This window comes from Diachasmimorpha longicaudata, chromosome 5 (genome assembly GCF_034640455.1).
Source record: "Diachasmimorpha longicaudata isolate KC_UGA_2023 chromosome 5, iyDiaLong2, whole genome shotgun sequence".
Lineage (NCBI taxonomy): Eukaryota > Metazoa > Arthropoda > Insecta > Hymenoptera > Braconidae > Diachasmimorpha > Diachasmimorpha longicaudata.
The window spans coordinates 3,089,836-3,110,968 of NC_087229.1; the positions used below are offsets into that span (position 1 = coordinate 3,089,836).

Consider the following 21,133-nt stretch of genomic DNA (forward strand, 5'->3'; position numbering starts at 1 on the left):
CACTGGCAGATTACAGAACAGGCTGGTAATAAAATTTTCAGGAAATTTTTCTTTCTGTGGGAAGACATCGGCAATAATGCGTTAAAAGCATTAGATTTTTCAGTAATTGCACTCGAATTTTCATAAAAAAAGAGAGGAGAGATTCCATTGACATTCTGTCATTAGTAATCCGGCCTAATGCTCCATCGTTCGTGAAATTCGCAAATGTTCTGTTCCATCTCGCATCATACAACTGCAGTTCTTAGGCCACATAAATCCATTTGGGCTGTCTGATCCGCTCCCCCTTTTGACCAAAGACCCCCGGTACCCCCCCAGATATCTTTATTTACAAGGTTGTAAAAGATCTTTCCTCACCTTGGTTTTCCTCTGGGTTGCATATTTTTACGATTATTGCTCGAAGTTTATTCCATCCCATTTTCCAGTTTCCTCAGTCCCCAGGAAGCGGAAATACATTGACAATGACGGTTGGAAATTGACTCGAGAGCTATTGAATACGTAAGAAAAAAAGCTGGTCTGAGCAATTCACCGGATGTCGGAGTATGTAGAATCAAAACGGATGACGAGACTTCCGGGATGTTTGTGATCTTCTCAAGCCCCTTCGAATCATCTCGGCCAGAAAAATATTAAAGGAGGAAGGAATTAAGGGGGATTGTAACCGTGGTTAAATTCTCTGGCCTTTACCAATACCGACAGTTCTGGTTATGGGGTTATAAACGGATTAATCCCAAGATTTTTATAATCATGATAATTTGAATGGAATTAAATTTTAGGTTTGGAAAGGGTGGAACTATTTCCGTCTACCTATTCGACCCCCTTCCCCCACCCCCTTTTAACGAGGGGTTTTGATGAAATTCCTGAGGGGTTTTTTCATAATAATGGAATATTGGGGGACAGATAAATAACTTTGAACACTGTGGATTTAATACGTTAATTTAAGTTTATTGAAAATGGCACGAGGAAGAAATGTCTGTTCACTACGACTTACACAGCAGACTGAAAGTGGTCGAGGCCAAAAAAAAAATTGTCATAATGTGACAAAGGATCCCTAGTTCCTTTGCCACATGACCTCATGGCTTATGTTTATGTCTAGACTCAACATCTCTCTCTATGTTGATACATTTTTGAAATCATAGACTCATAGAAATCAATTCGTTTTCATCGTGTGATTGTGTGAGGTATGAGAGATAGACAGAATCGTATGGGAACGAATAATTTTATTGGTGAATAATTAGGTAATTTTTGTTGAATTAATTATCCATCAATATTCTCAATTTCTTAATATTTCGTAAGTCGATACAGTGAGAACAACAAATAATTTTTGTCAGATATTGCTAGAGGGAATAATTTCGATTGATTTTTCACATTCGTTTAACATGGGAAAAAATAATCTTCCGATTCTTTATTTCGTTTCTCGGCTTCCACCTCCCCTAAAATTCAGATAAATTATTACAAAATTCGTGGGAATATCCCTCTCTCAATCAGATGTCCTCATCCAATTGTTCTCTTTCCTCTCCAATCTCCATGTGGACTTATCGCGCTCAGTTAGACGCAATATATGTTTCGATAACGTTGCGCTCCGTTGTGAAGCCGTTTAATTATAGTCACGTGATGTCTCTCACTCGTGTTTGACGTGTTTACATTTGCGTAAGGCTATTTAAGTAGACTCAAAACGACGAGAAAAATGAATAATATAATGGTTCAGTTTCAGCGATGTGGAAATTCAAAATTGAGGAGTATTCGACCTCGGTGGAATATTTATACCTGTCCCTTTTTCGTGTATCGTTCAATTTGCCGATTATTTTATCACAGGCCTTCGTTTTTGCGGATGATCGAATCGATTTCAGTCCTTGGCTTGGTCTCTCAGTGTCTGCCAACGTGACGCAATTCTCCTCGCCTCTTTCTTGATACCCACAACTGTTATGTGTTCCAATATCATCAATGTATGTGTTGTAACATCCGGTCGTGTAAATTTTATTTTCGGGCTGTTTCTTCAGATTTAAACTATAATTGCCACAATCGATCGACTTTTTAATGGCGGTGCTGAAGCATACAGTTCTGGGAGAACAAGGTCTGAATTATTTCCAGCAAAGTCCGGAAAGCTTTAACGTGTCGCAATTTTACTAAAGATATAGAAGATCTTGACTTTGAAAATTCAGAAATTCGCAAAAAGATGAAACAGAACTCGAAATTTCCGCTCTGTTTTGCTTTAGAAATAAATGGAAAGCTAGACAAATCTGGTAAATTCATTCTTGAACTGTGAGGACAGTGGCCCTGGAGACGATTTCGAAATTAACCAAGCGAAAATTCAGTTTTCACTGAAAATGCAGGAAAATTCGAAGATAAGAATTCCGTAATTTATTTAAATTTGCAATATAATACTCGGCAAAAAATTGAGACAAAATTTTTTATAAATGTGAGCAATGATTCATAATTGGGAGATTTAATGATTGAAAATGGTAATCAATTATCCTTAACTCACCTTCATATCGTCCTGTAATCATAAGAGGTAAAAAAGTTTTCATGGTCGCGCATTGAACATTTTTTTTTCTTTTTTTTTGTCGGTGACTCGCGTACGAAATCGTTATTTCAGGATATATTTTTTTTAAGTTGAACTTCTGCCACTTATCACAACAGTTTGACTGTTAATTCGCGGTTTATCGTACGGTTTTCCTCTCTGGGTCTTCCTGTTGACGCTGAATTTAAGCGGTTACAAAATCTATTCCACGTTTCGTTGTCAATGAAACGGAATGGTAATTTTTTGTCAGCAAACAACCTTGACAGAGATAAACCGATGGTCACAATATTTCAATTCTCCCATTTTTTAAAATTATCACTTTGCTGTTTGTGAGGTTGAGACTCGAATGCGTGTAACTGGGTCGCCAAGAAAATACATGATAGGTGAATTATTGCAACTACTTTGAATTGACTCCTCGAACGACTTAACATAAAGTCTACATGACTTGTAAAATTATAAATCAAGGACATTTTGTAGAATAGAACATCGGTTTAGGCTTGATCCGCTTATCTAATGGGGTGCATTAGCCAACATTTCCTAGAAACCATAACAGATTAACAATAGATATTTCTAAAACTTCTTAAGTCCATCAGATTCTCTGCTGAAAAGCCCAGCCAATATTTTTAGTCCTTCCCTTTTTGTAAAGATATTTATTCCCTCAAAAACTTGTTTTTAATCACTCTACCAGGAATCGTATGTGAAATAAGTCAATCTTCTGTAATTGGGTTCCCCATAGGGAGAAATTTTTGGTAAAATATGCCTTTCCATCTGGGATTTTCAGAATTTTTATAAAAATAAATTTCTCACTCTATTTTTATTAGCCCTTTTTTTAATAAAATGAAAGAAATAATTCTAGACATAAAGATAAATCCACATCTCCAAAACAAACTGCTTTAAAAATCAGGAAAATCGAGATCAATTTCGACGAGGGTGAGGGTCCCCCCTTGATTCACTTAACATGGTCTACCTCAATATACCTTTCAATAAGCCTGCAGGCTCAATTATCTGTGGAAATGGGGAGTTCACAGGAGAATGTGAAGTGGGGACTTCTAATTCGACTCCAATAATTTTCTCATTAAGATTCTGAAATATCCATACTCGACTTAACGAGGTTCGTTGAACCTTTAATTTTCAGGGGCATTGAAAAAATCATTAAAAAGTCCGGTTGGAGTTGAAATAGAGATCGTGTCGTAATTGCTTGGAGAAGCAAAACAAGTGGGTTTAACGAAGAACATCAGGAATTCTTTTTCTAGAATACGGAATTTCCTATAAAAACATCTCAATCAACCAATACTTCTCGGCCTCTCACTTTTGAAGATATTTCAGTTGGAACATCATATCTTCAAATATTATGCCCCAACAGTATATTTCGAATTAATTCCTTGAACTGTTCCCTTTCTACTATTTCATTACCGCACTCATCAGGCCTCACGTTGACTCAGTAACGCTATATGAACTTTTTGCGAGAGCATCTTCAGAAATCCCTTGAATTAAAAAAAATCGTTCTGCGTAACACAAAGAAATGGAGAAATTCGCTTTTCGCCTTTCAGTCAATTTTGAATGTCGCAATACAAATAAATTCACCCACTAGTACCAAATACTCTGAATCGATTATCTGTCAGACATGAATTTATTAAAATAACCCTCAGTTCATTACAATTCCACATTTTCTCAACGAAATCGAGTTCATATCGCATGTCGATATCGTGCAAAAGTCGCGTACGATTGCCTCATTTCCATTGCGTACTCGGGTCTATACGTCGCTCGGGGGCCTCCGCAGGGTCTTTGACAGAGAGAAAGAGAGACGACAAAATTAAGAATAAAGAGGACAAAGAGAAGTAAAAAAAAAAATGAAGCAATACATAAAAATGAGAAGCGAAACGAAGACTAATACATGGCTGATCCTATTGCGAAATATTCTCCTCATAATACACACACTCGGTGTCAAGTTTTCGAACCTTTTTTACGTCTCCAGCTCTCAGGGACATCAGAGCGCGAGAGGGCGATTGAAATGAGTGAGAAAAAAAAATTTTCTCATTTTTATTTTCTCGTATTTCGCAGTTAAGAATGAAATCCAACGTGAATGCAATGTCAGGAAATGTCCGGGGAGAGAAACGGTCGAGGTGAGACGACGAAACCTCACCTCGCGGTGGTACATTGCGCCACAACAGCACTGGGGATATGCAGGCGATCTGCTGATGTTGCGCCAAGTGGAGACTTGAGGCAATCGTAGGCGAAGATCGGAGGAGAGAGAATTGGAAATAATGGGCTGAGGGTTCAATGACAACTTTTGAGAATTTTAGTCAAGTATTTGATTGACTGAGAACATCAGCATCATCAATTCATCATTACCCGGGTATATCATATTTTTTCATTAAATTAACTGCCATCTAATCAAATAACTGGCAATTGCTCATTTCTGTGAATAGTATAGTTGTTTTTGCTAATAATTTGCTAATGAATGGGCAATAGGTTGCTAAATGGGGGTTTTCTATATGATTTCTTTCTGTCACGTAATAGCCATTGCTCATTTCTTTCTTTTGCAATACCTCTCCCTCTCCCTTTGCAATAAATTATACCCCAAATGGAAAAATTTAGATTTTAAAAATATATCGAGTCGGCCTAAATTCAATTCAATTAATTACTCTTTCGGAATAGCACTGAGAGCACCTTTCCTCACATGTAACTTAGCGCAATAATTTATAACTGATGTTAGAACACAGATTCTAATCTAATTGACAGTAAAAATCTCATTGAAATCCATTTAGTCGGATGTGCGTGGATCCCAGGCCAAAGGAAAGGCTGCGAATTTATTGTATGCTAGAATATTATGTAGGCACAGACGATCTAGGAAAAATCGGGGAAAATGGCAGAAAATATTTTACCGAGAATTCCCTCGATTACACAAAACGTCTCTTTAGGATTTTCTCGTAACGCTGCTAATTACCGACATGATTGCATAAATATTTCACATTGTTCAAACCAATGTTTTGTTAATTGTTCAATTATCTTCGTAATGATAATATGAGGAAATCTTTGAAAATCTTTTTTACAGAACAATTACTCGAGTCATACATAAACCTTTACGAAAAGATCAAAGTGTTTAACCTCGTGGGTTCAGAGCTTTACAAAAAGCTTTAATTTTAATTTTAATTGATCGCATACGTTGATATTAATTATTGAAAAAAGCTTATTCTTAGAGGAATAAGTTTTTATATTAATCAGTTTAATATGAAATTTTTCTCATGAAGTAATTAAATTCTCTCGCTAAAAAGCACTGTGAAATATCACCCTGTGACTAAACTCACCTGTATCCTGTCACACACACCGTTGTCATTAACGGAATGAGGAAAGCCCCATAATAGGACCGAAAATTTGTTTCGACACAGCGCTTGTCCTCGTGCCACCGCTGGTGGCTTCGATCAGGCTTATTATAGCAATGTGAGTCATCCAGTTTAATGCTAATGATTATGGATACGTCAGTAAGTGCCTGAAATATGGATAATTCCATGAATTATTATTAATAAAATTAGAAATTCAAGTGTCAATGTGTTCATTAAACTTTTCATCGAGTCGAATATACTTAACATTTTATATCTTATCTCTCTAATAAATAAAATGAATGAAATAAGTGAAATAAATTAGATAATGGAGTCTAAGTGATTAGCTTTTGGATTGCAAAACTTGCAGGTGAACTTTCCAATTTGCTCGGATGAAAGTATTGTGCTCAACTTTTGGTCTCATTATTGGTCATCGTGCGAGAATATGTGCAATTACTCTATCTCCGAATTTAACGCTCAACGATTTTCATTTAGATGTCTTGTTGTTTAACACATGCCAAAAAATTCTGTTGACTTTTTTACGAATTCGCATGAGCATCCTTGTTGACCAAATGTTTTAAAAATATAGAGAAATAGCAGAAAAATGTACAAATAATTATTTCCCTTTTTACTCGATATGATTTTAATTTTCAATCCCATAATCGAATACAGTGGGAATCTCATATGAGTTATAACTCACCCCTTCACGGACTAGAAATAACGGATGATAACTACTTGCATGAATCACAAGGTATTAACTCAGATGAGAACAAGTGACATAAAGTGTTCATAGCAATGTGCGTATCTCCATCAGAGTATCAATCGTCCACTGTGGGAATTTTTTGAAATTGAAATAATAGGTAAACTAGAATTTTTATTGTTTGCAATTTTAATTGTGTGCAGGACTGCATCAAAGTTACTGGACTGGAAGGACCTTAAGGGCATTAAAGGAGGCCGTCAGTGTAGGAGGTCAAATCAACGACCTCAAACGTTACTTCAACCTTTCTCCTTTCATTGTCGATCCCTCTGCTCATTCACCAACGGGGTATGTCGAGGATATCACCCCCTCCCCCCCCCCACAGATAAGACCAAAGCATCGATGTGCGCATAAACGCGAACGCGTGGCGGTGTAATTACCCCCGTCTTTTGGGGGAAGACGACTGGTGACCTTAGATTTATGATCCTCCGAACTTTCCCGCTGAACTTTTGCACCTCCTCTGCTGCACACCGACAGTGGTGTGGGCGTACACCAATATAAACCGTCCAATGGATGACTAATTGTGAATGGTTTAGACGAAATTAGGTTTTCAAGATGGAAAAGAGGGATTTCTGGTCGGCTGAGAACAGAACAGGATGCGGAATTTTCTTTGGAACTGTTATATAGAACCTTCCGTTAATTAAGTGAGGGAGAAATTTTCAGAGCAACAGTTAGCGGTCGGTGAATCATAAAGACGCTCGTCATGATAAATTCCGGGGGGTTAAATGAAGAATCGGAGCGAGAAGACTTTGTGAAGTTTTCAATTTTTTTTCTGGGGGAAATGGCTGTTCTAAATTGAGTTCTCCTATTCTAGTGATTATGAGGTAATTATCGTCATCTTAGCGATGATTATTAATGACTGAATTTGAGGGACCTTGTCCAAGGGTAACGTGGCCCCCCGCTTGGGGAGAAGGTTTTTATGTTAATGATTATGGGAGGACTTCACTTATAGTTATAATTAACATGATCGATCAAGTTCTAGGGCAATATAAATTTGCTAATTACAGTCCCTTCAGCTGCCCCTCAGTTTCAAAATATGCACTGAAAAGTAAACCAAAAGTTCAGTCAGCAACAGAATTAAAATTCCATAGTTACATTCACCTTACCATAGCGTACAAACTGACTCATCAAAAATTCATTTAATGTTTTAGTAGTTCTAGTCTTCGTTTATCACATTAAATTCTTGCTCAAGAGCAAAGCCAACGATTTCATTGCTTCCTCACTAACTTCGAGCCTGTCAGTCTCGTGAAAGTTGTGTTTCACAAATCACTTGCTGAAAACCCTTAAATACTCGTTCCGATAAACAACATCACATGATGAAAACTTATGTGAATTTGCTATTCGTTGAGATAAAAGTTTTCACCGTCCGGTTATGGCTGTTCAGGTAATAGGTGACCGTGTCTTGTCTCGAGTTCAGAGTAGTTTAGTGTGTTCGCCAATATCAGGCACAAAGTCACTCGTGCGTTACCCTCCTAACATTTTCCTCAAGATTCCAAGGATTCGCGACGCGACGGTATAATGAATTTTGTCAATTGGGCGTCGGGAGACGCAAATTAACAATTTTGGTGCGTCACTGGTGTCAACATTTTTATGGAAAAGAGACGAAAATGGGGAATAAATATAGTGGATGGGTTGAGGCTGGGGATTAGTTGAAAAATTCAGCGAATACCACTAATGAACCGAGCTTTTTATGCCGGATGTTAATGTCACCGGTGGGATATCTCATCTAAGCCCGTAATCCATGAAAGTCTATACAAATAGCGACGGAGAGAGAGAGGGAGAAACGAGGAGAGAGTAGTTCCAACGGATGTCACGGTGAATGGACGAGGTATAGGCGCCTCACTTTTTTCCATTTCATTTGATAAACATTCGGACGTGAGAAGTCAATCTCAAACCAATCGAATGTTTATCGCTTTTTCACTCTTTTGTCACTTCACGAAGATAAATATTTAATACGAATTCCGGAACTTACAGTTGGTGCACCGATTACGAAATCAACTCGGTAAATTTGTGTGACGATATCGTTATTTTTCACAGGCCATTCAGATGTATGTTGCAAAACGCGATGGCAATATTCAAGCGACAGTTCCGCAAAATTTTATACCTAATTTTTATTGATAGATTTTAAACATTGTCAAGCATTCATAGAAATATATTTGACTACAAGAACGCATTTCGTCTGGAGATGTCCAATGTTGAGTTTAAAAATGGAATGAAAAAAACATCAAATTCTTTCTTATAATTCATACAATTTTCTACGAAAAAAAAAATCGTTCGATTTCTTACGCAAAAATTTTGTATTCGAAGATATCATCGATGTCACGTGCACATCAATGACGAATATCGCTCTGACTCAATTAAATTAAAAACCAAGTGCTCCGTTCATTCCTCAATATCCTTATTAATTCCTCAATTTTCAATTAACATATTGACACGAATGCTAATCGGTAACTAAAAATTTTGAAGCAACCATGATTGCGTTGTTTGATTTCCATATATTTTTAAGTGAAAAAATACGGATTTTTACTTAATCAAGTGTTATTTCACCCTCGGCTTTGATTTCACATGGTGAAACCGTTATTCTTTTTCACGTAATGAACGTACAAATGCTTGGAATAATTGCACTTGTCTAGAAAACAATATTATCATATTACTTCTGGAAACTGCAATTCTTTCAAAGGCGTTACACCACCAATGAGGAATGCGGTCGAGTTATCGGTGGATACTTACCCGCCTTCGCTCATTCGCGATCGCCCGAGGATTATCGCCAAGTTGAATCGATACCCGGGATATCGCCACTGAAAATTTCTCAATCAATTTTTGTCTCAAAACCGTTCGGATACAATGTTGAGTAACGCGTCAAAGCTCACGCTCATATCTTTTCCACGCTTGGTAAACGTGCTGTTTAACAATGGTGTTTACTGTAACTGCCGGAGCATTCATCAGATACTTTATTTGAAGCGTTGCCGATTCACTGCATTTGTCACTGACCTCTGATGATAATAAAGAATGAGTGAGAAGACTGAACAAAAGTGTTTACGCGTTAAAAAACAATGAATGAATCTTTGTCGCAACGACAACAATAAATAGAGAGGGCATCAAAATGTTTGGAGTTCAATTCAATACGTGCGAAAGATTGAGTGGTATTTTACAGTTACGAGACACAATGGCGGGGTTTAACATGATTCTCGGCCCCTTTATGTATTTTTACACTGCCAATAATCAGCCAGTCAAAACAATATTCGCTAAAAATTACCCAACAGTTACGCACTTTTCAGTCAACTTTCAGGAAAAAGTCCAGTTTCTCATGAGAACTTGCCACAGAAAAATAGTTTTCTACAATATTTATTCACGAAACTGATTACGATCCTGGTTAATATTTTTTTGGCTACAGACGTTTTTTTTTAAATAAAAAAAACAGGCAATAACAACTCCAAATTAGTTTCGTGAAACGCCACTTCGATATGATTAATTAATGATCGTTAATTTGGTTTTTTCTTCATCTCGTGAAGAATTGCACCATTCAGGTCGACTAGTGGGAACAATCTTTCTAAAAGCATCAACAAGAAAATTTCGTGAGCATGTGGACATGTGACAGCACGCCACTTGACAGAGTATGCCGCTGAGTGATGTCTTGTTTTTCCCCCATCACTATAGAGCTGGTGGACTTCTGAATGGTCTGAAATATGACCAAACTTTATATCTTTACAACACTTACAGACAGCAAAAACAACTCAGCCATGCAGGAAAGTGTTTATATTTAAAATACGAAATTAAACCAAATTTTGGTGAGTGCTACGAGAAATTTTCTTGGATTTTGATCAGAATAAAATGTCTGGTGTTGGCACGTCAATTATTCAGGATTTATAAACAACCATATGACCATATTTCACGTGAATTTATCCTATTTCCTTCTCCCTACCAGAACGCATATTTTCAAAATGAAAGAAAAATCAGCAAAGTATGCAAAATAACCAATTTATTGCCAACATTTATGCAATTATTTCAAGGACGACTGGAATACATTACATGAAATTTGTCAATACTTTCGTCGCCGGCTATTTCGTTAGACATCTCTCATAATATTTCAACTGCAAAAATTATTCTGAAATAACGCCATTCTCTTACACAATTGATTTACCCTGCGCTGGATGATTCTATTAGACGTCGCCTCCCCGTCTTAAACACCGGAATATACATATTTGATGCCGCATGACACAGTTTTGGAGGAGCTTCGGTAACACACGCACGTTTCTCAAAGACAAAAAAAAAAACGAGTCGAGTTAACGCTCATTTAATGTTTCGTCAGACCCCTGTGTGACACCATCGCCAAGGGATCGTGTACACATCTGAGCTGACTCGGGATCTTTTGTAAAAAGACCCATGAAATATACCCGTATAGTTGTACTTGTGTCACGGTAATGCTTCCCTCCCTCGATATACAGTCTCGAGGTGAGCAAAGCCGGTTTCAAGCCGGCCAGTTTCCAAATCGCAACATCAATTTTACATTGCGCAAATTGTATATGTTCACAGGGAGAAAAAAAAAATATATTTCGCCTCGAGGGCAGGCGAAGGCTCCTTTACACGGTCGGTTCAATGACACATGATTTCTTTCACGAGAAAATTTTTTTTTCATCTCTTTACCACTTCCAAAATTCAGGTGAAACGATATTAGAGTTGTGAAATAACACTGGAAAATTATGATTTGGCAAATTGGGAATAAATCTTGACAAAAGAATCTTTTCGAAACAGATGCTTGTGAAATGACCCGAAAATCGAAAAACCAAGATTCGTGATTAGTCCTCATACAAATTTATGAAATTATAAAAAAATATTCAGTTGTAAGGAGAACCAGGCATTGAAACGTTGCTTTATCTGCATTGTGAACGCCGGGTATGAGGGGTCAACATATTATGTACGGTATCAGCTTGATAATGAGACAATGTTAATAACGTTTGAGAATACTAAATTTATACCATGCCCTCCCGTTACTCACTTTCTACAAACTAGATACGCAATCAAAAAATAGAAAAAATTGCTCATTGGTTTGTGTCATTTAACTGCAGTTTTATCACGAAAAATATTTCATTTTTTCCATCCACCCCCAGTCATATTTCCATCAAACAAGACAGGATGTTTGTCACCGGAACCTGCGGGAATAACGCGTTAAAATTCAACCGCATGAATGTAAAGTGACTAAACCCGATGTTTCATCCGACAAATTCTACCTGAATGACGTCACAATGAATCCAAAATACTTGTTAAAGCTCAGTACAATACAATGGAGGCATTGCACTGTGCTCTATCACTCTCGACCTTCCCATTGGCGCGTAAAAACCACCAGAAATCATGCTCCGAGTCACGTATACTACCAAAATTGCGTGCCACGTAAATGAATCGCTCTAATCAACACTGATATTGAATTATCTGCTTTCAGTAAAGTGTACATTGAAATTTCATCATATCGTCAAACCAAACAAAAGAAACGAACGTTATATATTCTGTAGGAATTGTAGTATCGTGATATATTCATGCAGATTTCGCCCACACCGTCGAGTTTTAAATAAAATCCTCGGAGGGGTGAGATATAAAATTGGCGTCTAATAAAAAACCGTTGACTAACCGTTCGTGATTTGGAAACCTTCTTCACTCTTGGGACTCGCAACTCGGGGAAAAAATTTTTGCCTACGCAATCCACACTTACGTGTACATGAAACCGCGGAATGCTGGTATTTTCGTACAGACGATTATATTTTCGGCAATTTTATCGGTTTGGGGGGACGCTGATTGCCAATTACGAAATTTTAGGGTTTCAAAAGATGATAAACATATTGGGTGAATGGAGCACAGGTATTCCTGACCACCGGGACATATTTTTTCGTCAATATTCTGGGATAAAGTCGTTCATTATTAATTGAATATACATTTTTCAATCGTCTTTGACGTCAGTTCTGGTATTTGAAAATTATATTTAATTTTTCTTTTTTTAGATTGTCCTCGTCAACATCCCAATCACAAACCGGCTGCATATTTTACACAATCAATTCCAAGTTGAATAAGTAAGGAGCGAGTAAAATAGTAAATTTCAATACGAGCGCGGAAAATTTTTCTGAAAACTTTGCAAATGTTCCACAAATTGAACATTGATCGATTAACCTTTAGGTCCATAAATTATTCACGTGTATTCTATACCGTTTATTGCATTAAAAAATAATCCCATGTTTCGGGGATTCACACTTCTCCCCTGGCGATGGAACTTTGGGAATCATTAAATAATAACAATACTAAAAAACGGTATATTTTTTGGCTCAATCTCATCAATGGTTCCGCAGGAAATGGCAAAAAACTACCAAGTAGGAATAATATCAACAATAACTCTTCAATAATCATTCTAATCCAATTGTAATTATTCAGTTCGAGGAAGAAGTCATTAAGTTCAAATTTGTTTAAAAAAGCAGGTCACGGAAATCCATTTGTGATGCAGAAGCATGACGTGGTACAACGTCTAATCGTTTTTGACAAATTGGTTTTTCATTCGAGTCCAAAATGAATAGAAACGAGAGAAAATCCTGATTAGATTGCGTCATCTTGCATAATGCTGTGGCAAAGAATCAATGAGATTTATTCTACAGCGATAATTTAAAAACAAATGCAGAAACAAATGTCTATTAATCTTCTTCCCATATTCAGATAAATTGTTTTCCTCCCTGTAGACATTTCCACTAAACAATTCTACGATTCGGCTGTGATTTTATGTAAAAATCACCTAAGGAGGCAACATCTTATTCCAGCACATTGATAATTCGTACATCGACGATAATAGCCCTCAACTCATCGACGAAAATGATTCATCCGATCCATCAATATCTAATCAATGTCTAAACATTAACAATGAGACTTGCTCCGAATATTCTCAATCTTCTTCAACTCTCCCTGATCGCAAACGTCACCGGTTACACATGTCTGTCTCCAGACACTCCTCACCAAGGAAATAAAAAAACAAGGGGAAAGGTCGATCATTCATCAATCTCTCAAGTATTTCCCCAATCACTCTTATCACATCCTGCGGGGATTTTTTATGTTCCATGTAATTGTTGAGAAAATCTAACTACCAGCGTTTCCTTTGTATTGCATACGTCATTGGCTGGACATCCGCTGACTAGACTTGTTGACATTTCTCTGCATACTCATACCTGAAAAAGTGTATGAGAGGAAAATAAGAATAACTCAATAACGAGAAAAATGACACCCCTGTGCTACGTCATCCTGATGATGTATTAATCCTTCGTGTTTTTCGTGACGTCTTCATTGCATTCCCCGGAAATACGAAGTACGGTATCAACTGTAGTTTAAATTTCCGGTGCTCATGTAGATGAGTTTCGTCTCAAATACTGTCGACTCTGCTCGATGGAAAATGGCAATGTTCATTAATCCTGTGGAGAGTTCGGTAAAATCGATACAATATATTATCACTAGAATAATCGAAGAGCGCAAGTAAGGAAATAAACTCGTTTCATTACATAAATTACCAATAATTATAAGATGGAGAGATCATGTTAACGTCTCATTCAATTGATCAGTTGTGTTTGAAAAAAGAAATTATCTCCTTCGACGAATTAATTAATCGCGCATTGTTCATTGTATGGAGATGACGGAAATGGAATCTGCAGGAAGTCGGGGATATCTCCCCTTCTTTCTTATCTCCTCTATCGGTTGAGCCCATCAGAGGAATTCGAATTTTCCTGAAGAGCGTTTCAGGAACAAGAACTGATTTTCCCACATTTCTACATCATTTTTCACTCGACAATCCTATTCATAAAATTTCCTAACATCTGCCGTTATCAATTGTGAGGCATCGACCACGTAAGCACGATCAGCACGAACGTGTCGAGGCGTAGTGGCCTGGCAAATCTACGTTGACGTGGTGTCGGCTTTGGTGCCCCACGTATACCCACACCACACTACAATATCTAGTGTCCAATTCTAGTCAGACATATATGCAGTAGTAGTGGATTAGGCAGGGGCGCATGCGCTGGTGGGGGATACGGTGCATGCAATGGCGTAGGTGGAATAGTGATATATAGCATTAAAAAATTAGGGTGAAACTTCCATTTATGGAACCTTCAGGGCTTCCTCGCCAACTATTTTCTCGGTCAAAATCAGACATGCGCACAATTATCAATTGCAAATTATTTCAAATTAATGTCATCGAGAATCCCTACCTTAATTATCATTTAAACGTTCAAATTCTGAATTAATTTATCAACTAGTGAAATTCTATTATATATTTGTTATGTTACGTTATGTTTATTTTATTAAATGTCATTCTTTGAGCGCAAGCGAAAGCGACGGTTGAAAGAAAAAAATTGTCCATGGGAGTTTCCATAACTGATAACTCCCATGGAAAAATCAATGGGCCTATTAACTTCGAATTATTCGGAGTTTGGTCAAGATTGTCTACTAGGACCTGTGGAACAGTCATTACCCGTGCCCCAAGAAGGTGATAATTAGGGGGAAGAGGGGGGGGGGGGGTTAAGATAAGAATAAGAATAAGAATGCAATAATAAGTATTTTCCGAGTCCATTTCCGGATTCCAGTGGCTGTCATATCGAACCCTATGAATGGGATTCTGAATTGTCTACTGAACCGCATTCACCCTTTTAAAGAATAAAGGATTAGGATAGGAAGCCATTGGGAACCCATGCAGGTATAGGGTGAGAGTGATTCTATTGTCGACCTTCCGGTTAATGAGGCCCCAATTTTACCATCGATTTTCATTCCCACATTAGTTGGGGTATTCTTCGATGAAACTTTGGATGTTTTAATTTTAAATCGACAGTCCCTTCCAATTTGATACAGGGAAAGGTGGAAAATTCGAGACGTGTGATATTTTGACCGGAAAGGATGCCTTGATTCGAAAACCGGTGCCCTAAACATACGTGCACTTAGTCATGGATAAGATTATCTATCTGATAGCCCCGTGAAAAAAATATTTGTCAGGTTCTTCTAAAAATACGTAAACAACAAAGATCGGATTTACGTTATAGTTCGGAAATGCCCAACGTGACAAGAACCATACTTCGCAAGGGTCTGGGGAGGTAAGGGTCAGACGTCGGTCAAGGTAACAGATACGACGATCGAACGTCACAGGCGCCATATGGGTGGGGAATGGACCATTGATCAATAAAGCGTCTCTTACCCTAGTAAAATTCCTCCTTTACAAGGCTGTCACGTACGTGACGTTTGACTGTCATGAGATAGAAAGCTTGCGACAGGTAACTCTCACGAGGATTGTGATAGATGGTTCCCTTTTTCAATTCTTACAATTTTGTTGCGTCAGCCATTCGACCCTTGAGGTTTCCGGAAAGCCGGTGGAGTCTCAAAAATGGTGATGTCGTCAGCCCCCGCCTGTGGAAAATACCAGAAAAAAATGTATTAAAAAAATTTCATTTTACCAATCAACGCATTCCACGTTATTTTAGAGCCAGACGAGGTCGTGAACTCTCGTCGGTCTCGTGCGCAGTCCTAAATGACTTGAAATTCTGGTGTAAACAAACTCATTGATGTCATATTGTGTTGTGTATTCGTTTATTTTACCTGTTTAAGTGGAAATTAAATGTTTTATGAGCTTTTGACGATCTCACCAAATTAATTCGATATAAATTGAAATTGACATTACTCTTATGAGATCGTCAAAATATGTACAACACCCTATGGCCACGTAGCAACCACTTCAATTAAATAGCCGCTATCATTAACGAAACAAATTTGAAACCCTTATCACTTGTTCTATTAAAAATCGTGCACACAAGTGGAAAATAACAGAAAATCCTAACGAATGATAACGTAAATGGAGACTGTAAGTGCACAGCGTATGGGTAGTTACGTCGAATAACAATCTTGAAATTTAAATTAAAAATAAAAATTTTTATTGGGATTATATATTTTTCGAGAGGAGGATTTTAGTCGTGCGAAAGTGTTGGAGAAAATTCTGTAGATGTACTCTTTTAATATTCAGCACACCTAGAAATAACAGAACATTCTTAGAAATGAAATGATTTACTTCAGACCACGAGAAGACATTAAAATAACATCTCGTTTCATAAGAAACTATTGATAAAAATTGATGAATACACCCACGTCATACCAAAGACGGAACAATGCTGCCGCGTAAGACAGTTGAGGACTCATGCCTAATAATAAATTATTCTTCTCGCGCGAATATTGATGGTAGTAAATCCTTCCGAAAATTGGAATTGCGATTCAGTGAATTAAAAAAATAACATGGGTTGGGGAAGAAGCGGTGAACACAAATAGCAGTGATGGCTTCGAAATTTAAACCCCAATATAAATTCTTTTGCAAACACAAGAGCATTTCCCCTTTACGTGATTGCAGCATTTTTAAAAATATATCGGACATTGATGTTATATGTTTTTTTAGAGAAGCTGGGGAGCGTTATATTAGACTTCCCTTGAAATTTCTGTAAAAATTGACATTTATAAAGTTTCTGACGCATTTTACAAAGAAAAAAAAATTAAACTCTTTGTATTGAATGATAAATGAATTTCCAGATTGATTTTAAAAATTAAATATTACACGCACTTCAATTTTCAACAGCTTGAGAATTCATAAAAATTAGTGAAACATTTTCTGTCATAGACCTATGCCATCAAACCATGCCACATCCAGGGAATAAAAATTCTAATTTTAGCTTAGCTTAGATGGTTTTATTTTACGGTATTCAACTTTTCAAAAATATTTCTTTATATGTCTTTATTGATAAGATTAATAAGTTGATAAGATTGCTATCATTCACCATTTCTTAAATTCGTAATTCGGAGAAAAATGATCAGTCGCATGAACATAAAAGTATATAAGATTTATCGTACATAATAATAATATTGAAAAACACAAGTTTTAACATTTGAAAATTTGTAGAGAAATATTGGACATATAATTTTTTTGGCTTCAGGTTTAGTGGAGAACTATTCATATCTATTCCAATAACACTATAATATTGACAAAACTTATCTAAAATGAAACCATAAATCGAAGATGCGCGCGCAGTGTTCAGCCATTTATATACCGAGGGAAAAATTGAATAATAATTACCGGGAAAAATTGATAAAAATTAAATTTCCAAGGTAATTTCGGAGGGAAGTAAAATTTAAGGGGTTATTCTCATGTGAGCACTTCAAAAAATCGATTTTTTTTTTTTTTGATATTTTGACAGTAAAACCTATTGAAAACATGCTGTGAAAAATTCAGACCGAAATTCATAGTATTTGATAAGTTACAGCTCATAGTCGCCGACGTGTCGTAAGCGATTGTCTACCAGGCTTTAAACTTTAAACGCGTTTTTCTCGAATCATCATTTTCTGAAACGGTCAAGATCCTACAAGAAAAAGTATTCAACCGATTGCTTTAAAATTTACATATGTTCTTCTACACATTTATAGTTATCGTCCCTACCACAATTGTTTATTTTCGACAATATCTTCATATTTTTTTTAAACGATTTGTAACGAAAAAGAAGGAGATTTTCGTGATTTTTTTTTTGAAGTTCGATATTTTTTTTTGTTTTTAATGAAATTGATTATATTTGGTAGGGACGATAGCCACAGATCTACTGAATAATAATCCATTCGATTTTTTTATGTCAGACAACATGAACAGCCGCTATCACCTTGACCAGTGAAATACCTTTTTTTGTTGGGGACTACTTTGACTTAAAAAAAATATATGTTAAAAATGTAAAAAACGGAAAAAAAAAATTTTTTCGTATATTTCAAAATACAAATAAAAATATATTGAAAAATCAACATGATTGAAGTTTGTTGTCGCATAAAAAAAAAATTCCGAAAAAGTGGTAAAATATAGGCGTTCACATGAGAATAACCCCTTAATAAGAAGTGTGAGTCGGAACTCAAGGTGTACGAATCCCAAGGTTTCATTTTACTTGGTCATTACTATAAAAATATTGAAGCTTTTTCACACCAAATTCAGAGATTAATTTCCCAACAGTGATTCCTGCTTCTACAACAATAGGAATCATTTTCCGGGGCGATGACTGGACATCCTGATGTTTCTGAAAGAATAAATTCCTTTACAATGTTTAGTTATTTGCTTTGAATGGAATTGTGAGGAAATTGCACTGAGGATAAGCCAAGTAATTGAATTTCTGGAGAATTTGCCTGGTCAAGTGGAGGGTGATGAAAGATTGTTATGTTAACCTTTCCAAAGGAAATACCCGAGACCTTGTCAGAATTCATCGTTCTCCATGTCACCAATTAGACTGTTAAAATTTTTCATGAATTACATTAATGATAAGGAGTGTTGCAGATTCAAAAAATCCTGTCGTGTCAGAAGTCGGTACTTTTTAACACGATAGTAAGCCCAAGGACAAAGAGTTACTCATCATATGAAGCATGAGCCTTTGAGTACTTGCTCAAACGAATAACTCACCAGTCATTCCTTTTGTGCTATTCGATTGTATAGGTTGAAATCACAGGAAGGTGAGCAATGACCTCACTGGAATGTATTTTTATTTGTCATTGAATTGTTTTTTGAACCCAAAATATAAAAATGAAAACCTCTTGCTCAATCAACCGATAATTCCCGGACAGAAATGACTTCAGAAATTCCACTGAGTTCATCATTCTTCATTACAACTCTCTATACAACTTTTCCTCTAATTAAAGACAAGTAATTTATTCAACTGTTCATTCACTGCTGGAAAACAACTCCACGTAATTCAAGGCCAGCTACTACTATTGAAAATGAAATAATTAGTTTCGCGTGGGAATACTTGAGAAAAAAAATTGTTTCAACCTTCAAATTAGGAAGTTTTTTCCTCAAATTACAAAATGAATAAATTCTTCCTCTGTTCATTCATCTGGATGCTACTTGTTAACTTCCTTGAGCCTCCCACTACGACCTATTTGTCTTCTCCTCTTCCCCACATTAAAAAAAGTCATTTCCTCATAAATTGAACGTAAGAATATTATTCTCATATTTAAGTCGCAAACATTTGCCTCAAATCCTTATGATCATGTGTCGAGATAAAAAATATATCATCCTGCCTCAACTCCCGGCGTTGCAAATAGTAATAAAGATGATCATCTCGTCATAAATGAACTCTTATAAATCCCATTCAAATATTTATGCCTTGAACATTCATTGAGTTTTTCCTCAAAGCAAAGAACGGAAAATTAACTTCGTTTCATTCACTTGTTGCGAATCTGTATAAAGGTTACACTTTCCTCAGAGAATCCGACTGACTCAATATGTCTCCAATTACATTCGTTAAGTTTTTTAGAATTTTTTTAATGAGAGAAAGTAAAACCACAGAATGAAGAAAAAAATTGTAAATATGGGCTACTGATAGAAGAAAAAATATATTAATTTCTCACACATATTCATTATCAAATACAAAAAACAAAGAAATTCTCTATTTATTTAGTTATGTATTTATGTGTCAGTACAGAGCACCCCAACTGCTCCAACCCCTCTTTCAATTCCTTCCCAGAAAATCAATACCATCTTCTTAACGACGCCATGAAAGTCGTACAAACAACTTTCGAATGTTGCTAAAAATGTGAATTAAGTGGTTATATATATTGAGAAATTCTTGTTGAATGTATGCTCAATCATTAAGACTAGCATTGTTACTAATTTAGAAATTGAAAAAATCCTTAAAAAAAAATGAGTTTTTAAAAGTTATCCTACGAGGTCATTGTCCTTCGAGGAGGAGGCTAAACTCTGGAAAAACAGGAAAGACAGACGGAATACATCAACCATCTTTATGGGAGCATTACTACCCCTTATTGGGAAGGCGTTTTGATTATAGGTTAGGGAAGCCAATTGGCAACAGACAATACAATGGTGTATTTTTTAACGTAATATGTTTCTGGCATCATTGACAATTCAATAAATTATTTCGCATCATTCGATATTCCTTCTAGATATTTTCGATAATTCTGAATGTTACCTGCTCGAAGAGAATATGTTTAAAACATGTGCTTTTTGCAAAGAGGTTTTATACTGAATAAATTTCTCTGGAAAGAACTCCCAGGGATTTTAAAACGTCACTACAGACAGACATAAATATTATGCCCCATCCAATATGAAAATGACGCTTACTCATGAGAAAATCATATCACCTAAGTAATAAATAATTTATGTGCTACGTCCCCGAAATGGTGCATTATTCCGAAACACTGTTGTCAACCTGGAAACAATTTTTTTCCGAAAAATATAGGAAAAAGTGACTTATTTACCCATCTCAAAGTTTAATGTTTCCGCTCAAAATAATCAATGATGAATCACATTTTTTGCCCCTCCAGGCACTCAAATGGACTGAAATTTATCCGTAAAACTTCGAAAATATCTCTCTTGTCTCCTATTCCTCCAGAATTAGTACTCCCGATAAAATTATCAACTTCTTTCCTGATGATCTCGAAATTCAACGGCTGAATCCCGAATGACTCCCCCTTCATTTCATCCGGCCGAACTTCCTCCAGCGGCATTCCACCCCCCAC

The 21,133-nt window shown here is 36.4% G+C and overlaps 1 long non-coding RNA gene across 6 annotated transcripts; it reads right to left on the reverse strand.

Annotated features, from left to right (window-relative positions):
- Positions 1 to 179: 179 nt before the first annotated feature.
- LOC135163138 (uncharacterized) lies at positions 180 to 21,102 on the reverse strand. Of its 6 annotated transcripts, none has more exons than XR_010299072.1 (5): positions 20,873 to 21,055; positions 17,410 to 18,681; positions 15,792 to 16,000; positions 2,480 to 6,005; positions 190 to 2,315 (listed from the first exon to the last, which is right to left on the reverse strand). It is a non-coding gene; the product is annotated as an uncharacterized LOC135163138 (long non-coding RNA). The 6 variants fall into 6 exon arrangements; XR_010299075.1 differs by having other exon boundaries at positions 191 to 2,001; XR_010299073.1 differs by having other exon boundaries at positions 192 to 2,055.
- Between the last annotated feature and the right edge of the window lie 31 nt (positions 21,103 to 21,133).